The 21,554-nt window shown below is 35.0% G+C and overlaps 1 long non-coding RNA gene across 1 annotated transcript; it reads right to left on the bottom strand.

The window, feature by feature from the left end:
• Positions 1-17,434: 17,434 nt before the first annotated feature.
• On the bottom strand, positions 17,435-19,028 carry LOC122197009 (uncharacterized). Its single transcript, XR_006189784.2, has 2 exons — positions 17,765-19,028; positions 17,435-17,600 (listed from the first exon to the last, which is right to left on the bottom strand). It is a non-coding gene; the product is annotated as an uncharacterized LOC122197009 (long non-coding RNA).
• Between the last annotated feature and the right edge of the window lie 2,526 nt (positions 19,029-21,554).

The following is a 21,554-nucleotide window of genomic DNA, read 5'->3' on the forward strand; positions in this document are numbered from 1 at the left end:
CAATGTAAATGAGTACCAGAAATCAATATGAGGCTGTAACACAAAACTAGAAACTTGATGTCTATCCGTGCCTTTTGTGAATTTGGCCTTTTTCCTTTTGTAACTTTCTTCACTTGTGGAACATGTGAAATACATAATAATTGTTTTCACATATTTTAGATATTTGAATTAGAGAAGTAAATTAAATATATATTTTTACACTATTTTTATTTTATTAAATGTAATCGTTCATGTTGTTTAATTAATAGCTTGACAAAAACAATGTAACAAATATTATTGCAATTTAAACATTCTATAGTGTGTATCAATACCGGAAATAAAACAAGTCTTATATGAATTAGATAAACAATGTAAAATATAGAGAAATATACCTACATTCAAAGGTAGATAGGTTGCTTATATAAATAACTTCTGGTATTGGTATGAAGAACATCTACCAACAACGGTGAGAAAAGATGGTCAGATGGGGATAAAAAAAAGAAAAACTGACAAAAATAGTCATTTACACTAATTGTATTACAAAAATAGCCAAAAAAAATCGAAATTACAAAAATGACCACCCATTTCGCAGATGAGAAGGTCCCATCTGCGAAATGGGCTTCTCATCTGCGAAAGTACAAGTACCTAAAGCACAGTTGTGCTTTAGGTACTTGTACTTTCGCAGATGAGATTTTTTTTTTTTTTTAATATTTTTTCTGTATAAATAGGGTTAATTTCGCAGATGGAATAGGTCCATCTGCGAAATCCTCTCAGTCTATCTGCGAAATGGTGTATTTTTTTGTATTTTTTTTTTTTAAGTTTGACTATGAAATGAATTGGTTTGACTACAAAATCATGTTGCTATATAAAAACTTTTGTAGAAAAAATATCATTTTGGTTGTTATTTGTTTAGGAGCTCTCTCTACAATTTGCTCAAAAAATGATTGAATATTTGGTTTGTCTTGTAATCGGTGGGAGATGGCAAGTTAATGGAACTAATCTGGAATACATATGTCCACAGGGAGGTATTTCTGAACTCGCTTTGATATTTTATGAGTATATTAGTTATAGTGATTTTGTATCTTTGGTAAGAAGCAAAATTGGTTTGTTAGACAAATATAGAATTAGTCTTCGTTTCCACCATCCTGAATTAAATTATTATATAGCTATAGTTGAAGACGTGGATGTTAGAATGTTGATAAACGTAATCAAATGTAGTGGAGGAAGGGTTGTGAAAGTGTTTGTGGTGGTTGATGAAGTTGAGGAGATTAATGGGGGTGGTGAAATTGGAAACCAACTTGTTGGTAATTTATGCAGTTATAAAGGGAGCAACGATCCGATAGGTACTTTCAATACTCCTAGTGTACCTCAGTTTCACAGTGTTGCTGAAAATGTTAATGTTAGTTATTCACCTATTCACTATGTGGATCCCGAGAATTACAAGTCTGTTGGTGATGATGATGTTGGTACATATCTTAATCATGTGGGTGGTCGTTGTGATGATGTTGCCGAACAAGAAGTTAAACTTATGAATAGGCGTGTGGTAGATAAAACTAAAAAGAAAAAAAAAAATTCAACTCAAAAAAATGAAAAAATCATGTTTACGGGCATTATGTTGATGTTGGTGATGTATGTTTAGATATAACCGAGCTACAAAGTAATTCCGATAGAGATGAGTTGGGTGATGAAATTAAAGCTAAATATCCCGATAACCTTTTTCACGGTATGCCCCCTGTACCAGCATGGCCAGTTGATATTAATGAAGATATCCCAACACAGATGGTAGACATTAATCTTCAAAAGATTCAATGTGAGAGTATATTTAAAAACAAAGAACTTTTAAAGCGGTGTATTGGTAAAAAAATGTCTTCGAGAAGGTTTCCAGACGAGGACAAGTAGATCCACCAAATCAAGGTATGAAGCTGTGTGTGTTTCGAAAAATTGTTCTTGGTTACTAAGAGCAAAAGCAATTAAAAATTCTGATGGACTTTTCCAAGTGAATAAATTTGTTGATGTACACACATGTTCTTCAACATTGTTGCAACCTAATCATCGACAAGCAAACAAATATGTTTTGGGTGAATATGTTGCTGATGTTTTGGCTGAAGACTATAGTAGAGTTTATCGGGGAAAAGAAATTGTTAATGATATGAATGCTCAATTGAATATCAATATCTCATACCATCAGGCATGGCGTGCGAAGCAATATGCATTGTTGTCGTTAAGGGGTACGAAAGAGGATTCTTTTACCAAACTTCCGGCGTATTGTCACAACTTGGCCAAACATAATCCGGGTATTGTCACACATATTAAAACAGATGCTGATGATCGCTTTGAGTTTTTGTACGTCGCACTCGGTTGCTCGGTTAGTATTATCATGTCCTAATTTTTTTTTTTAATATTTATTTTGGTGTATTTGAATAGATATACAATGTAATGTAGGTACGAGCTTTTGTCAATTTTTGTAAGCCGACCCTAGTAGTAGATGGAGCTCACCTAAAGGGCGAGTTCAAAGGTACCATGCTACTTGCAGTTACTAAGGACGGACAAAATCAAATATTACCGGTTGCATATGGTATATGCAAAAATGAGTGTACTGATTCTTGGACATGGTTTTTTCAAAAACTACGTGATTGCATAGGAAATATGCAGGAGCTTACAATTATATCTGATAGGTCTCCATCTATAGCAACATCCGTTGCCAACATTTTTCCTCACGCTCATCATGGAATATGTGGTGTCCATTTGTATTTCAACATAGTATCTAGATTCGGCAAGAGTAAGACAGTTAAAGGAATTTTTTGGGAGGCGTGTAGGGCGTACACAGTTGATGCTTTTGATGCTGCCATGGATGTTATGAAAAAGACAAAAGAACCAGTATGGGAGTACTTAAAAAGTATAAATCCAGAAACCTGGTCAAGGGCACATTTTAAAGGGAACCGATACAATCTTATGTCGTCCAACAGTGCGGAGTCTATAAATGCATTATCTAGACACGCACGTAAGGTGCCAATACTTATGTTGATTGATTTTTTTCGTGCTACAATGCAACAATGGTGGTTTCAAAGACGTAACTTTGCAGGTATTACGTAAATTTATAATATTAATGTTTTATTAGTTTTGATGTTATTGATCTTAACTTCTTCATTTTGGCTGTTTTTTTAGCGGAAGCAACAACAACACTTACCCCTTGGGCGGATGAAGTTGTAAAAGAAAACAAGAAAACTTGTACGAAATGGGATGTTCGCATGATCTCAAATACGAAATGCGAGGTCAAAAAGGGGGCACAAAATGTGATTGTTGATTTTTAACATATGACATGTACATGTAGGCATTGGCAACTTGATGGGATACCTTGTGGTCATGTCATAAGATGTTTAACAGTGAACAATTACCAAGACTGCTCGAGGTTTGCATTAAATGCTTACCTTACCGAAACACTGAGGAAACATATGAGGAATCAATAAACCCTCTGCCGAAGCCATCCGAATGGGAGATCCCCGATGATTTGATGATTGTTAAGCCACCTATAATGGATAAACATCAGCCAGGTAGGCCAAGAAACACAGACCGCATTCCATCCCAAGGCGAGGGTCCAATTATAAAAGAGTGTTCTACATGTGGTCAACTAGGACACACGAGAAATAATTGTACTGGAAGGGATCTGGTAGCAGAGCAGGTCACATAATTTCTACTGCAGAAATGGCATATAATATTGGTGGTTCAGCGGGTTGCTCACAAACCCATAACATTGATTTTGATATAAAACAACCTTGAAATTAAGAGTAATGACGAGTTGTTAGCTTATTATGTATTGTAATATTTTTATTAACTCTTACAAGACATTGCTATGCTTTCATATTTTAGTTAAGTTTGTTGATTATAACAATGAATGAAGCCTTTATATTATAAAATATAGTTTGCAGATTTATTTTAACAGTTACAACATGTTATTTAAAAAAAACAACAAACGATCATTTGGCAACCTAATCTGTTTCATGATAATATTACAACAACTTTATAACTAATTTTTAAACTCAGGGAACTGCAACGGGTACTTCTCTTTCTCCATTGTTATATAGTCATCCCTAATTCTCATTTTGTCTTCGAAACGATCCTTTTTTACCATAATGTGTATCAACTGCTCATCCTTCTCAGCAAGCCGTTTTTCAGTCGTTTTGATTGCCTTCTTACTCTTTTTTATCCAATCTTTATGCTCTTTGATTTTGTTTTTATTGAGGTCAATCCATTCTTGAGCTTGTTTGCATTCCGAATCTATATCATTAGCAAGTTGAGTGAGAAGTCGGGATGACTCTTTGTCCTCTTCTTGTTGTGCTTCAGCCTTCTTTAATTCTTCAAAATTTTCATGTGACATATATGGCCCGGCTGAAGAGGGTGTAAAAAAAGGGTCTACCGAATCACAGTAGTAACAATCTACTTCCTTGCATGAGCAAATTTCGAATTTGTGTGAGGAACTCATAATAAAGTCGATATTGTATTAAACTGGAGCAATAAGTGGTATTTATACATACTAGACAGTAATGAGAAGTCCAACTTTGAAATGACTAGACAGTAATGACAAGTCACTGTAGTAACCTGCACATCCCAGTGGGACCCTTAAGTGACAAGAGATAAATGACAGTTTGACATGACAAAACACTGCATAAAGCTGAAAATGGTAGTCCAAATATTACCATTTCGTAGTCAAAGTATTAATTCATAGTCTATTTATTTATATAAATAGATGTATAAGATCTATAAACCAAACACCCAAATCACCTAAACAAAACGAATTCCCATTATTAGAAATGTTGTCAAATGCAGCAAGTTCTTCGAATGAAGTACCTGGTTCCAATTCTGAAAGGCCATGGACGACAAACGAGGTGTTACTTCTAACACGATGCTGGCTAAGTGTTAAGGATGGTGAACCGTTACTTGCTCCCCCACATTGCCTAATTGGTGATGAATGGAGTCGCCTCACATCTTTGTTTAACCATGAGATGGGAGAAGGACAAAAAAGAGAAAAATCAGATGTTGTTACTAAGTGGACGGATGTAAAGGAAGAAGTGACATGGTTCAATCGAGCATGTAGTTATGCGAAACGTAACAATGTTCGTTATCGTGACGAAGAAGAGTTCTTGGAAGTTGTTACAGAGTTTTACATCTGTGAGCATGACGGCAGAGACTTCGAATATGAGGAAGTTTGGAAGGTTGTTAGAGATAAACAGTATTTCAAGTAGACCGCTCTAATTTGTGTTAAGAATAACCCATGGACTTGTGTTTTACGTTAATGCTTTGTTCGTATTATGTCGTTGTTTTTCATGTAATTGTTGTGATGTTTTTAATGGTTCATGGAATCCTTGTTACTAATGTATTCTAATATATTGTGATAACTAATGCAATGGTCATTTATTAACTCAAGTTAATCATACGAGTTGCTCACATAATAAACTAAAATATATTTTAAACAAATGAAATACATACGAAATACATACGAAATACATACGAAATACATGAAAATAACCTAGTACTCACATAATAAACTAAAATAGATTTTAAACAAACGAAATACATACGAAATACATGAAAATAACCTAGTACATGAAAATAACCTAGTACTCAAATAATAAACTAAAATAGATTTTAAACAAACGAGATATATTTCAAAATATTCCAAGGGGCTTCAAACTGGAATTCCAACCCGTTACTTAATGACTTGTATTCCTCCTTAGCAGCTTCCAAGATGACATCCTCAGTAGCATTTAAACGGGTGTCGTCAATTTTGGTATAAAGATCGTTGAATAATAGAACTTCGGTTTTCATTTCATACCATCTTACTAAGATGTCTAGTTCATCACGATCGTTTCTTGTAGCCATTCGGTTTTCAGCATTGAAAATATTTGTTAAACGGCTCCAAAACATTGGATCGTTCAACTTGCTTGTCTCGTACACATGAATATAAGCTTGTGTAAGAACCAAGAACTCTTCATTTGTAACGACCCAAAAATCATGACTAAAAATTTCTTTTAAACATTACTAAAAATAGATTTATAACAACGTATCATAAGTCAAACATAACTTTTGAGTATTCAATTCAAAACATAATATCATTATCAGAGTCAAACATTCCCAGGCTAACTGACTATGGTGTGTGCTCTGCAATCTTCCCGAGCTCCTCTTTTGAAAACCGAGTACCTGAAACCAAAACTGAAAATCGTAAGCACGAAGCTTAGTGAGCTCCCCCAATCTACCACATATCATACAAAACATATAAAGCACATATTGGGCCTTGCCCACTGCATCGGACCGAAGTCCGGACTAACGGGGCCTTGCCCCCTACATCGAACCGAAGTCCGAAGCTGACATCGGACCGAAGTCCGAAGCTAACTGACTGGGCCTTGCCCCCTCCATCAGACCGAAGTCCGAAGCTGACTATCTGGGACCTTGTCCCCTCCATCGGACCGAAGTCCGAAGCTGACATCAGACCGAAGTCCGAAGCTATCTGACCGGGGCCTTGCCCCCTCCATCGGACCGAAGTCCGAAGCTAACTGTCTGGGACCTTGTCCCCTCCATCGGACCGAAGTCCGAAGCTAACTGAACACAGCATATCATAACATATCAACTGGTATAAACTCACATATACTTCATACTACATCGGGCCGAAACCCGGAACACATAACACATGAATCCTGTTTGAGCCACGAAGGCATCAAACATACTAACTACTGTATCAGATCAACATCCGAAACTGCTGCTAGCTAAACGGGCCGGCATTGTGGCCTTAGACCCGTTCCTACTGGAAGGAAACTCACCTGAACTGCTGAGCCCTGCTGATAACCCTCTGGCTGCAACTCGACAATCCCCTGAACCGCTGCTCCTCTAGCTCTCCGAGCTATCAATATACAACCCAACACTTAGTCTAACTGACCTCCAAAGGTTAACCAAGTCAACTCTAGTCAAAGTCAACCTTCCAGGTCAACCCTACTCGCCGAGTCACCCCACTGACTCGCCGAGTTCATAAATCCAGAGTCCTTCCACTCGCGACTCTACTCGCCGAGTCAGCCCCTGACTCGCCGAGTTTACCGATTCCGATTCCTGTCCTGACCAACTCACTGAGTCCTGGCTCGACTCGCTGACTCGAGTCTTAACTCGAAGGGTTTGGGACCACTCGACCTGACTCGCCGAGTCTAAGAACAGACTCGCCGAGCACACGACAAACTTCATCCAACTCGACGAGTTGTTCATCCAACTCGCCGAGTTCATGCCCATCTTCATCCGACTCGACGAGCTGTTCATCCTACTCGTCGAGTTCCTCCTCATCTTCAAGCTACTCGCCGAGTCCACTCGAAGGACTCGCCGAGTCCAGTCGATTCTTCATACATACAGAGGACCTTTGAGTCATGCATGGACTCCAAACTGTAGATCCACTCTTTTAAGGTCTATTCCTTACGTAAAGTTGCAAACTTTACGTGAAGAAAAGGAGATATAGGCAAGATGCGCCATTAACTAGGGTGTAAGGCCAAGGGACTTCAAAATCAACACAATGACTGATACTTTATGCTTCTCCAGGCCCTAAGACACTTGAATCTGAAGTAGCAACTCCAGATCCGGCTTCTAACCCAAAATAATAACATTATGGCAAAAGAGCCCCAACAACCACACATGGATCTTGGTGCAAAAAGGGTCCAGGAACTAGTTTATTACCTCCAAGTGCTCAAAATGAACTCACAATCCCAGATCTATGGCTCCTTCTTGCTCCTCCAAGTTCCTTCTTCCTTTTTCCAAGCTTTAAAGCACCTTCCAAGGCTCAACTAGGAGATATGACGGCTAGGGTTTGGTGTTCTGGGGTAGAGAGGCAGTAGAGGAACCCTAGGAAGGAGAATGAGACGCTTAAATAGTCTCCAAGTCCCAGATTTAGGGTTTTCCTCGATCAGACCCAACTCGTCGAGTCTCCTTGGCCGACTCGCCGAGTCGGTCGCTTCCACCACAACCCGGATCCCGCTCGGACTCGCCGAGTCCCTCCTTGGACTCGCCGAGTCTCTTCTTAAAATTGAGGTTTTCTTTCTTTTCTTGGCTTTCCAAACTTTGGGGTGTTACATCATTGCTCCATGATATAGAACTCATTTTGATTGAAACAAAGAGAGTAGAATCTAAAAAACAATATTTGAACAACTTTATTGGTTAACTTAATAAAGTATTGCATGTAACTTAAGGTCAATTTATAGTCGTTTCTACACAAAATCGCAGTCCAATCTTCTAATATGTCTGCAATTCATAGTCAAAATTAACTGACAAATGCAGTGTACTATACTTATAACACAACAGATCACTGTTCGAGTTGACAATTCATCCCCGGTTGAATGACAACACAATACATTGCTGCTTGAGTTGACAAGTCATTGCACCAGGAAAGTAAGGAGTCGTTATAAATAGATTTCAATATCCGTTGTAATTGTATTCTATTACTTCCCTCCTTGCAATTATGGACTCACCACATATATGGAGGAACGCAGAGGAGGTCGCTTTGGTTCAAGCTTGGATTACAACTGCAGAGGTGGATTTTCCACCAGGTCCCCCACAAGTTCGTGCTGGATCATTTTGGTCTCGTGTCTGTCATTTGTTTCACCATTTAATGAACCGCACTCAATATCGAAGAAGAAGAGATGTCAAAGCGAAGTTTCTGGATATGAAAATGAAGGTGAAACAATTTCAACGTATTTATAACGAGTTGGATAACAAACATGCAAATACGGATGAAGACATTCTACGGTAGGTGGCTTTGGAACTATACCGTTTTGAATATGATGGTAGCAAGTTTACCCACTTAGATGCATGGAATCTTTTAAAGAATGTCCCTTATTTTTAATATGCATGTTGGTTAAGTTAATTGTTTTTCGTTATTTAAGTTGCTTGTTGTTGTATGTGTCTAGTCGTTAGTATTTAATAAACGTCCATTTCTTTTAATGTATGTTGTTTCCTCAATAGCCAATATTTAGAACGCAATAAAATATAAATGGGGTACATAAATAACTAACACATAATATGACATAAAATATAAACTGGGTACATGGATAACTAATACGTAACACAGCACTAAAATAAAAACGGGGTACATAAAAAACTAATACATAATACTACATAAAACATAAAGGTGCTACATGAATAACTACTGCATTGAGGGAGGTAACAGTACCACCGTTTCATTTGGTATTTCCCAATGCACATGTGATGGTATAGCATTCACCAACTCAGATCCATATGCAAGTCGATACACATAATTAGTGAACTTGTAATCAACCATTCTCTGAATGGACTCAGATGTACGGGTTCTTAGACATGCTATAGCGTGGCCACATGGTATACCTCTTTTTTGCCATTTACCACAACTACATACCCTTCGTTCAATTTGTACGTTGCTGGTGGCAAAAGTTTCATCGACTTCAAATGTATCCCCATACAAACGTCTTGCATTACAATTATAAGACTTGTTGAGACTTTTTTGAACCTTACTCTCAACGTAAGGGGTCAACCCACCAGACAACCTCCCTGTAAAATTTGATATTTTAATAAAAATAGTAGCACAATAAAAAAAAACTAAATATAACAATCTCCCTTACCAGCCAGTTCGGCCCGTTCAGCATACTTTGATTGTATCGACGTGGTAGTTAACTCAATTATCGTTGTTATAGGAAACTCACGTGAGGATATAATTTGCAAAATTTCAGGGACGTCAATCGATTTAACATTGTAACGTAGTTTTGGGAAAAATGCTCTTGTCCATTTTGAAATCGGTATATCGTCAAGCCAGTAAATTGGACTCATAAGCAAGGTGCAAAAAGGTGGTTTCCTACATGTACTTTGCAACCTTTCCAAACACAAGTAAAAATCATCAACGCTATATGCATTGCATGACTTCCAAAACAACGATTCGACTTCCGTATTGTTATGTCCGACAGACTCACGTATCTTTCGAGCTATATCTTTAGGACAATATCCATGATAGGAATCCGGGTAGGCACTCTCAACACCAAAGTCTATGTTATCACACAGGTTGCTTATGAAACCAACCTCTATGTCCTCACCTAAACAATCTCTTAACCTCATCATGAACCATCTCCATGATTCTTCACACTGTAAGGTTCCCAAACCAAGTGCTAAGAGTAGTGGTTCATGATTTCCATCTAAAGCCACTGCGAAGTACATTGTTGTCAGAAAGCTCCCAAGAAGGGGTAAATAACCCACATATATCAGCGGTATCATGCACCTAAGTAAGGTACGAATCTACATAAAAACGAACACATATTAGTGATAAGTAAAAACTAATCGAGATACATTACCATGAAATATTGTATAACTCAATAAAAGAAGTATGTTATACCACGCAACCTAAAGCCACAAAACATAATTGAAAGCGGTTGGTATCGGTTTTCTTAATGGCTGTGAAGGTATTAGGATTTGTTCTTTGAAGGTTATGCAAGAAAATTGGTAGTTGAGAAAAGGTTCTTTCGCTGTAACTACTCATTTTCAATACCGATGATAGTGCTCTACAATGATCACACAAATGCAATATGAAACAAATGCAATTATAAATAGAAAATATTGTATCTCTACTGATCAAAATTCATACTTTAACCTTTTAAATTCATAGTTGAACTTTTTGAATTCATAGTCAAACCAGTTCATTTCATAGTCAAATTTCACTGACTGACATGACAACACTACAGAATGTACTTGTCTGCATTTCATAGTTGAACTTTTTGAATTCATAGTCAAACCAGTTCATTTCATAGTCAAATTTCACTGACCGACATGACAACACTATAGAATGTACTTGTCTGCATTTCATAGTTGAACTTTTTGAATTTATAGTCAAACCAGTTCATTTCATAGTCAAATTTCACTAACCGACATGACAATACTATAGAATGTACTTGTCTGCATTTCATAGTTGAACTTTTTGAATTCATAGTCAAACCAGTTCATTTCATAGTAAAAAAGAATTGTCCGTAATATGATTTATTCTATAAATGGGTGTCACTCATTATGAAAAATTTAACTGAGAAAGTAACTCCGATTTAAAAGAATAAGAAGGCTAATGGCATACTGCAATTGCGGAGGAGAACGTATCGTTAGGATTTCGGGTACAACTAAAAACCCAGGAAGATTGTTTTACGCTTGCCCGTATTTGGTATCATGTTGTTAACATCATTCAAATTTAAACCCTCGTGTTTACATCACAAGAATTTATTTTCTTACTGTGAATATTAAATTTAACAGGGACCAAAATGCGGGTTTATCAATTGGGTTGATGAAGAGAAAGACCAATCTTCTATGGTAATAGCTAAAGTAGCTAACTCTAATAAGCTCTTTCAATCAGAAAATAAGAAGTTAAAGATAGCGTTGGTTTGTAGTTGGGTGTTGTTCTTGGCAGTTCTTGTTTACAACTTGTAAGCTTTTCAATATTGTTTTTATGGTTTTGAAGTTGTTAGGTCAATAAATTGTTGTATTTGTAACGTTAAAACAAATGTTGTAGTCGTTCTTATGTTATATGTATTGATAAGTAATTAGTAGGTCATTAATTTGTTGTAATTGTCGTAACGTTATATTTTTTTCCATCCGTTGAGTAAACTGTAAAAATAAACTAATAATGAAATCCAACATTAATTTGTATATACATTTATATAATCCAACTACATAGGACCAAGACTAGACCCCCAAATAATTTTTGCCATCCGGAGACGGAACTCTAAAGCTGCGTTCTTTGGGTCAATAAGAACACGTATTGGTTGACCTGAAACCAATTGCTCCATAAACATACAAAGAAAAACACCGCAATCTCCCAAATGACTACTTTGTTGGGGAACGTTTTCTTCATAAATGAATTGCATATTCAATGGAATCCTTGGGATGTTCCTCCGGGCCCAATACTTAATCTTGTCCAAATAATTTGCCACCCGACGTTCAAATTTGGAAAAGATTCCTTCAGATTGGAATTTTTCTTAAGCACCTCTACCAAGACTGTCATAAATATGCACTTCCATTGACGCTAATCGTAGTTCCCCAAATAGCCAATGATTAGGGGATGAATGAATCGGCAATAAGACCTGTATAAGGATCAGAAAATAAAATTATGTTTATTTACATCACAATACAAAAACATCACAATACAAAAACATAACAAAAAAACGATATTATTTTCAATATAAACTATTAAGTTTACCATATCAACATCCCACCAAGCAACCATGAAGTTGGGGTACGTAGCAATACCAGCCATAAACGCCCTCCAGTCCTGTCCTTCTTCCAAAGCATGAGAAACAAAAAAATTTGGAGGCATTATTGTATGTCGGTCGCTCTCAAACCGTCTCTCCATCAAAAGTCGGTACCAAATGGTTATATGCTGCACGCATGATACTTTTGTTATTGACTAAAAAACAATTAACTTTTAAAATAATTAATTAACAATCAATTTACCACTGACTCCAACCATCCGTCGTGTGTATGCCCAAACAATGAGCTCCAAAAATCTCTATCTAACACGAAATTAAACAAACGATGTTGGACATTATATGAATGCAATACATAATTTTGGATGACATCCTCACCGCCTGCTACGTAAGGTTGCGGGCGCAACATGGAGAAGTCATGAGCAACACCAAAAACTGGAGGAGGAACGGGGCTTGTTGATTTCATATCAACCTTCTTTTTTGTTCTTCTTTTTTGCTTCGGTGTCATGTGCAACTAAAAACAATATTCAAATGTTTAAATCTATATCTTTCAGATAATTCACATAAACATAAAATCATCAGTTTATAAATAAAACGAATATCTCGGTGTAAGGAGGGTACAAATATTGTGATGGTTTTCGACTCCTCGGTTTATCGGGTGTAACTTCTTTGTCATCATCATCATCATGAAAATAATCTACATTTCCCGTTATTATTAGTTCGTCTTCGTCCGGCACATCATCATCAAATTTGTTCCCCGCATTGTCATTCCTCTCCTTCCACTCCTACATTAAAAATAATACTTTATACTTAATAACGAAATACACATAATTTAATAAGCAATAATATCTAAATAAACAAAATATTTATATTAATGTAACTATAATAACCTCTTTAACTTCACTATAATCATTTACATCAAACACATCATCATCAAATTTGTTCCCCGCATACTCATTCCTCTCCTCCAACACCTACATTAAAAATATAATTTTTTACTTAATAACGAAAGACACTTTATTAAAAAGTAATTATTAAAATCGTAAAGGTAACATCTATAACAACCTTGTCGTCTTGAGTATCACCAAAAACATTTTCAGTTGTATTGTTTTTATTCATCACTTCATCTTGCACAACCTATATTTTCAAATATAAAATATGAACACAGGTATTCATATATGTTAATAAAATTTAATAAATAATGTAGCATGTAACTAACCTGTTCATCATAATTTCTTTGTGACACTGTCGTATCATCAAAAAAAATGCCGTTCCAAAATTGGTCATTATTCACTTCTTCAACAAAAACCTCTGTAGGTTGTCGGTTCATAAACACATGCTGCTCCAGTGCATGTAGCCGTTTCAACACCTCGTCTAGCTTGTGTTTCCCACTGCCCCGACCTCTACCATGAGAGCGACCACTGGACGACATACTAGACGAAGATTCGTCTTGTCTCCTAAAATGGTCCCGTACTGGGGATGGAACTGCTTTCCCTTCACCATATACATACTCTTGAAATGACATATACTAAAAAGATGTCATCTCACCATCACCCGGTAACATGTTTTGTCTTGGTGGTAACCCCTCCTAAAAAATTAAACATATCAAAAATGCATATAAAAATATAATAATCAACTTTATTAATAATAAACGAAATATTTTTAAACCTACATCTTTGACCAAATCTTGTTCACGTCAACTCATTTCAATTTTTTTGTTCCACTCCATCGTTTCATCCGAGACAAGTCTTTATTTTTTCTCGATGCAAATCCACATGCACGAACAACCGGAATCATCTCATATATCCATATCTACAATTTTTTACAATTACAGTAATAAAAGTTAAAATTAAAATAAAAAACATAACAATAAAACAATTTAAATATAAGTAAATTTTTATACCCTTATTGGAGCCATAAATCCTGAGACGGAGTACTTTAAAGTTTGACCACGCTCAGGAAGTGATAAATAATTATGTATCTTATTCCATGTATCCTCAAGGTCAACATAAGTAAAATCCCAGAGATAGCTACCCCAAGCGAAGCTAACAAAACAAAAAAACAAAATTGATTATTATATAAATTATAACTTTAATAAAATAGAACTTTTAACGTAAACAAAATATACCTATTCCAGAGATCCAAATTCTCAGCCAAATAAAACCAATCTTGTGGCACCCGATCGTTAACTTCTTTGCCCAAAAAACCTTCACACAAAATGTATATCAGACATACTCTAACTGCATCAACGTCGTCAAGTGTTAGGAATGTTTGATTTAAAATTAAACTTTTCAGGTCGCCGATTTTCACCGAACTATTAGTATGGTCTGGAAATAGCCGTTCACGCAGTAAACATCTTTTTTTACTGCTTATTAATTTTTCTGACCCTTTTCTCCCAATGTTTTTTGGATACTCCCCAAAATTGAAGCCGATAATCAAACAAAACTCTTCCGGCCCATAAACCATTTTCGTATTGCCTACTCGAAAATATAAACGTTTTATTCCATTTGGGGATAAAACAGGGTCCGGCCGGATCTGATGAAGGAACATTTTATGAAACAATAATGCGTCCCCTTGTAAACGAGGGACATCAATAAAATAACCAAAGACGGTATCTCTGAAAATAGCACGTCGGGCATCATCTAAAACTTCAAATACTTCTCATATGTTACCGCCAGAGTCTTTTAAGTTCGCAAAGGCTTTCGTATTCATTAAACTTAAATCATGCTGCAAAAAAAAACACAAAAACAAATTAGATAACTAAAAAAATATGTTTTTTTTAAAATATATGATTACGAACTGCAAATACAATTTCTTAATTACTAATATATATATATATATATATATATATATATATATATATATATATATATATATATATATATATATTTCCGATAAAAAACAATAACATACACATATATAAACAATTTTCCAAGTTATACAACAAATATATTTACGATAGAAAACAATATCATACATAATTATATAAACATTTTATTAAAAATATTTTCAACTTAAACGACAAATATATCAACGACAAATTTTCAACTTAAATAAATTTTCAACTTAAACGACAAATATATAAACAATTTTTATCTTTTTAATTAAAACTAACACTTTATAACCATATAAACAAAAAAAATTTAAAAATAAAACAACAAACAAACTAACAATTTTGCAAGTTATACGACAATTTTATACAAATTTTCAACTTACACGACAAATACAAACAATTTCGAACAATATATATACAACAAATTTTCAACTTATACAAATGTTATACTTATACGACAAACACAAACAATTTCTAACAATATATATACGACAATTTTGAAGTTATACAAATGTTATACTTATACGACAAATATATATACAAACGACTATTTTACATTTTATATAAACAATTATATGATAAGAATATACAAGATTTCAGGTTATACTACAACTAAAAAAACAACAAAAATAATAAATTGTAAACATTATCTACGCAGTCTCTTGTTTTCTCTACTTGCATTTAAACTTCAAGTATACTAAAAAAATATTAAAACTATCAAACACAACAAAATTACCCTTTTTTAACACTAAATAATACAACAAATGATAAAATAAAGAGATTGTTGACATTAAAAGAGTTAAAATCTAACCATATTTGCGAGATTGTTGACATAATCCTCCATTTTCTTCAAAAACTAGCCAAAATTCCGAGAGAAGCCCAAAGTTAGAGAGAGTTTTTGTGTAGAGAAGGGTGAAAAATGAAAAAAAAAAAAAAAAAAAACGTTTTTATAGTCAAAATCGAGGGCATTTCGCAGATGAGAAGTAATTTCGCAGATGGGGCTTCTCATCTGCGAGAGTACAAGTACCTAAAGCACAACTGTGCTTTAGATACTTGTACTTTCGCAGATGAGAAACCCATTTTTGTAATTTCGATTTTTTTTGGCTATTTTTGTAATGCAATTAGTGTAAATGGCTATTTTTGTCATTTTCTCTAAAAAAAATGTCGGATGTATAGAAAATGAGTTTATACTAGCCATTAAGATGCAAGTAACAAAAAAAAAAAGGATAAATTATGTAATTAGAAGCTCGAACAAATAAACTAATTACCTAGCTACGAGATATATAACTTCACCACTTTAATTATAAATCTATACTGTATTTCTTTCTATACGATATTATGTTCTTAAAAAAAGAATTAACTCATTCATGTTTCACTTCATGCTATCTTCTCAGTTTTATCATGAGAATTGAGAATGCACTTTCAGATTACCACATCAACTGTGACAAACACCACCCAAGATACTGTGATAGTCTCATTTATCTTACTTTTCACTCCCAACATATTTATGATTGCAATGTTCGATATCATATTAATATACTCATGTATACAACTTTCCATCATCCAATTGTCTTATTTATCGGTCAACATATTGATCCATACATAATAGTCTTTTTTAATTGTCATCTTGTAAAATTTTCTTTTCTTAGTTTTAACAAGACTTTCTTGTGGTACATAATTGTTGTGGTTTTCATCTAATTTTTAACCAACCCGTCTTTATGTGATGAGTAACATCATCTTCAACATCTCATTTCTTATTGATCATACACCCAAAGTACTAGAAACCCTCCATTGAGTGTAGTATTTGTCCCCATTAAATATTTGCTCACACATCATTACTTTTCCTGGTGAGAATGCACCAATGATATTTCGTCCTAGTATCATGTCATCGGCAAAAATCATACACGATAACAACCCTTTCTAAATGTCACTAGACACCTCGTGCAAAAGTATTGCAAAAATGTATAGCCTAAGTGTCTTAATGTTGGAAATAAATTAATCAAAATACCAGGATAATCCTATAAAGTTTATGAATTTTTTATAACCTTAGAAAATTCTTCAAATTCTATTTTAATTTTAATTTTAAAAAATATATAGTAATATTTAATTGACAAACTCAATCAAGATACGACCAACAACTATCACTCATCTATAAACTTAAACTTAAGGTTCAGGGGCGACTCAACGAGATTGAGGGCTCTAAGTCAACCAAAAATTTAGGGCCCTTTTGTCTAAATTGTACTTCAATTCTATAAGTATAAAAGTGAAGGTTATTTTTTTCTATTTAAACTTCCATACTTGCATAGTTTTAATTAAATAGAGAACTCAAACTTATAGGATTATTTTAACTCAAATATATACAACTCTAACATAGAAATCAAATGAACAAGCCACATGCATAGAAAACGATCAATAACCAACATTCTTTAGCTTCAAGTTACATAAACAAAGGGACAAAGAAATCGAAAATCACTAAATCAAACTTCCAGTGTTATAATTAGAAGGACAACATTCCTTAGCTTCAAGCAGCAAGCCAACAACTCAAAATATGAGTGGAAACACTAACACAAAAATCAAAAATCAATGAGAAACAAAGAAACCGAGCATTAATCAATAAACAAAAAACAATGGAAAATTAGATAATGGGAAAAATTAACCCTAATCCTCTTTTAATCCTAATAGAAAATCAGATGAAAAAAAAATTAAGTGAAAACACTGCACATACCTTGAGTCAATGAATCATCAGAGATTTTTGAACAATGAAGAATCAGAGAAGCGGAGAGTGGAGAATGAAAAAATTACAGCGGTTCAGGGAGCCTTTCAGTGTTCAAGAATCGAGATTGTAGAAGCCAAAAATTGATAATCAATATTCAAAGTGCGAGAATGGAGAAGGAAGAAGAATAGAAGTGTGATTGTCGCTTTTGATTTGAGTCGTCAGGCGTGCATATCAGTGAATGGAGGCATACATATCAGCGAATGGAGAAGAAGGTATCAAAAATCGGACATTAAAGGATTTGGGTAAGTAGGGGGCCCTTTACAAAATGGGGCCCTAAGCCCTTACTTAACTTTCTAATACATTGAGCCGACCCTGTTAAGGTTGCATGTACTCTCCCCGAAAGATTTTAAAGATGAAAGGGGTTGTAAAACTCACCCTTGCCGCATGAAATTCGTTTGCTTTGGTTTTCGGGATTTAACTTGATTTCTTTTCTTTTCTCAACCAGTGGACTTTTTGAATGAAATAACACCCAAGACTCAATAATATACGAGGAACCTGAAAAAATAGATTCTTAGACTCAGAAGAAAGCTAGAGGTGTTTGTCGAGGGTACACACGTTACTGGTTAAGGTGGTGGATTTTGATGATTTTGGACCTGTTTTGGGTTGTTTTTGTGAAAAAAGAAGAAGGAATATAAGATTACATTACCTAGGACTTGTGATATTTTAGAAGATCAAAATAGGGTTGAACACAAGTAGTTTTGAAGAGAAAAATATGGTAGCCTCTTGATCTTATTAACACTTGAAAACAACCACTTTTTGGGGCTATTTTGTACCCTCGAAGACAGCAACAAATATAAGGTTTATAAGGAGTAAAGGAATAGTGTTTCTTGGGTTTATTGTTACTAGAAAATAGCTCCTTATCGGGCTGTTTAGATATTCAAATATGGTAGCCAAAACAAGAACTTTTTGGGTCTTTTTGCAGGTTCTTTTGGCTACTCGAAACAGCCACTATTTTGGGTGATATATAGCTCGAAAACTCAGCAAAATAGCAAGAAAAGAATAGGTTTAGGTTCTGTTTTGATGACCCATTTTGGAGGAAGGAATCAACCCATTTTCAGGGGTGTTGTCGGGTTGGCATCTGGACCAAATGAAGGAAGAAAGGAGTTGAAATGATGGCAGAAAAATCGATGGCAGCAACACCTTTCTTTGCCTTCGGTTTTAGTGGATCTTGAAGATAGGAACAGAGCGGGATGTGGTTGTTTTTAAGAGTGATTTATTAATGGCATTTGTCTTAAATATCAACAGAGAAATTAGGAGGAGGGAGCCGAGATTTATAGAGGGGAAAGAGGGAGGAAGATAAGCTCAAAACTTAAGCAAGATTTTATGTCATCTATAAGGATTTGATTTGATCTCCCACTTGCAACTTGTATTTTTAGTTTTTTAGATATAAGTTTTAGTAACTAACTAGTTAGGAATTAGTTATTAGTTTATTTAGTTATTTAGAGGAAGGAAAGACATAGTCACGAAAATGAAAGGAAGGAGGGAGGAAGAAGATTGTTTAATATCTTACAAGATATGAAGAGATGTTCTTGGATTTGATTTGATTTCACAACTTGCATCATTAGCATTTAGTCACATATAAGTTATTTATGAACAAACTTAATTAGGGACATGAGTTTTAAAATGATTTCAAGTTCATGAATGGAAATCAAAATTTTCCTTTAAACGAAGCCGTGTTGGAACGGTAATTAGAGTTTCGTGTTCAAATGATTTTATTTGATCGACTTCACGAACCAGTTATAAAATTTGGATTAAACATTAAACACAAGTCTTATTTTCAAATGATTTTTCCACTTTTCAAATGGACATGATTAATTCTTTAAGAAATTTGTAACACCCATAAAAATCACAAGAAATTAAAACTTTTAAAAAAACAACCCAAATTCATAAATTGTTTACAATCATAGTTTTCAAATCATTTTCAACATCATAGTCTCCCAAAATCATAATTCATAAACATGAGGATATGTACGATCACACCATCGGGTTGGAATACCCAATGCCCATCTACAACGGGTCCTGTCATCCTTGGGATGGAATACCCTCGGGCCTAATCAACAATCGGGTTGGTATGCCCCCGGCCTGTTGGCTTATGCACAAAGCAATAAAGCCTCAACCACCAACCAAATATGTGCACATATAACAGATAACATATAATAACAGTCTACAGACAGTCACACATATCTACATATCACTAAGCATAGCATCATCCTATATACCAGGATACCAATCTAACAGGTCACTACAACATGATAACATACATAACATGACATCAAATCCAAAGGGCCGTTCTTGGTGCCTTCGACCCACAAGTATAGTGAGGAAAACTCACCTCACAAACTAGAAAAAAGTTGGTGAGGTCTCGACTCCGAATCTCAGCTCTCTAACTGACACCTATTCCAACCAAATGATAAATTTCCATTAAAATCCCAAATTACCTTTAAGGTGAAACTTGGTCAAAGTCGATGTCAAACTTGTCAAAATCCATAAATCAACCGAGTCAACTCAGCAAGCATACGTTCGGCGTACTCCTCCTCTTGACCAAAAATGGGGTCGTTGACCACGTACGTTAGGCGTACTCCCAGGTACTCACGGCGTAATCCCCATAATTCCTTTTTATCTCATTAAGATCTTAATACAAAGTCTTAACATGTCCAAATACATATCCAATGTCAAAATGTCGTTAGGAGTCATAAAGTTTCCACCTTTATGACCTTTCATGCTCAATAAGTTCTTAATCCATAAAACCCAACATCTTAATGCCTTAAGACCCTCCATAACATGCATGGGACAAAACCAACCATTTGAACTTCATTTTTATGACTTAAGACCCCTCCTAGGGTCTGAAAGGATATCTTAATGGCCAAGAACATGCCACGCTCAAGATCTAACATTTTAGGACCAAAAATCTTCCTAAAGACATCCAAATCTAGATCTATATGATAAAGGGATAAAGTTGTAAGCTTTATACCTTAGAAAGGTTGCAAATGATGTAGAAACACTAGATCCAAACTGCTGCGCTCTTCCAAGATGAGCTTAGCTTCCTTCTTCTTCTTCTATGTACAAAACACACACTCTTAGGCTTGAAATAGCTTCTCAATGTGAACTAGGGTTGCAAAACGTATCAAGAGGGATGGAGGTTGATAAAGTGAGGGGAAATGAAGCCATAAGGGTGTGTTTAAATATGAGCTAAACCCTAAGAATTAGGGTTTCCAAATCTAGCAAGTATGCTCAATGTACATGTACACCCAATGTACTAGGGGGCACCCTAGTATGCTCAGCGTACACGTGTATGCATTGTGTACTCCCCCAAGGTGTATATACAAAATGCGACATAACTAAATTATAAGGTTAAAATTAGAAGCACCTTGTCATCGGTTTGTTACAAAAGTTTAGATATTAAATCTTTTATTGCTTAGAATTAATATACGTCATCCTACAATTGTTCCTATTTTTACCAATTGTTACAAGTGACATTCGACACCCACCGACATATTAATATATGCACTAAAACATGATGCCCTAAACACAGTTACACGTTTTGGTGGATTTCTCGCCCAAGTTTAGGTCTCTAGGTTGTAGTGTAACATCCCAAAAATCATGACCAAAAATTTCATTTTAAATCATTAGTAAAAGTCATAGTTATTAACCATTTCATTCATAAACAGAACTGTTATATCGAATCAGAGTATAATCTCAAACATATTCTTTTTATAATAGAGTAAAACATCCCAGGCTA

Source organism: Lactuca sativa, chromosome 3 (assembly GCF_002870075.4).
Source record: "Lactuca sativa cultivar Salinas chromosome 3, Lsat_Salinas_v11, whole genome shotgun sequence".
NCBI classification, from domain to species: domain Eukaryota; kingdom Viridiplantae; phylum Streptophyta; class Magnoliopsida; order Asterales; family Asteraceae; genus Lactuca; species Lactuca sativa.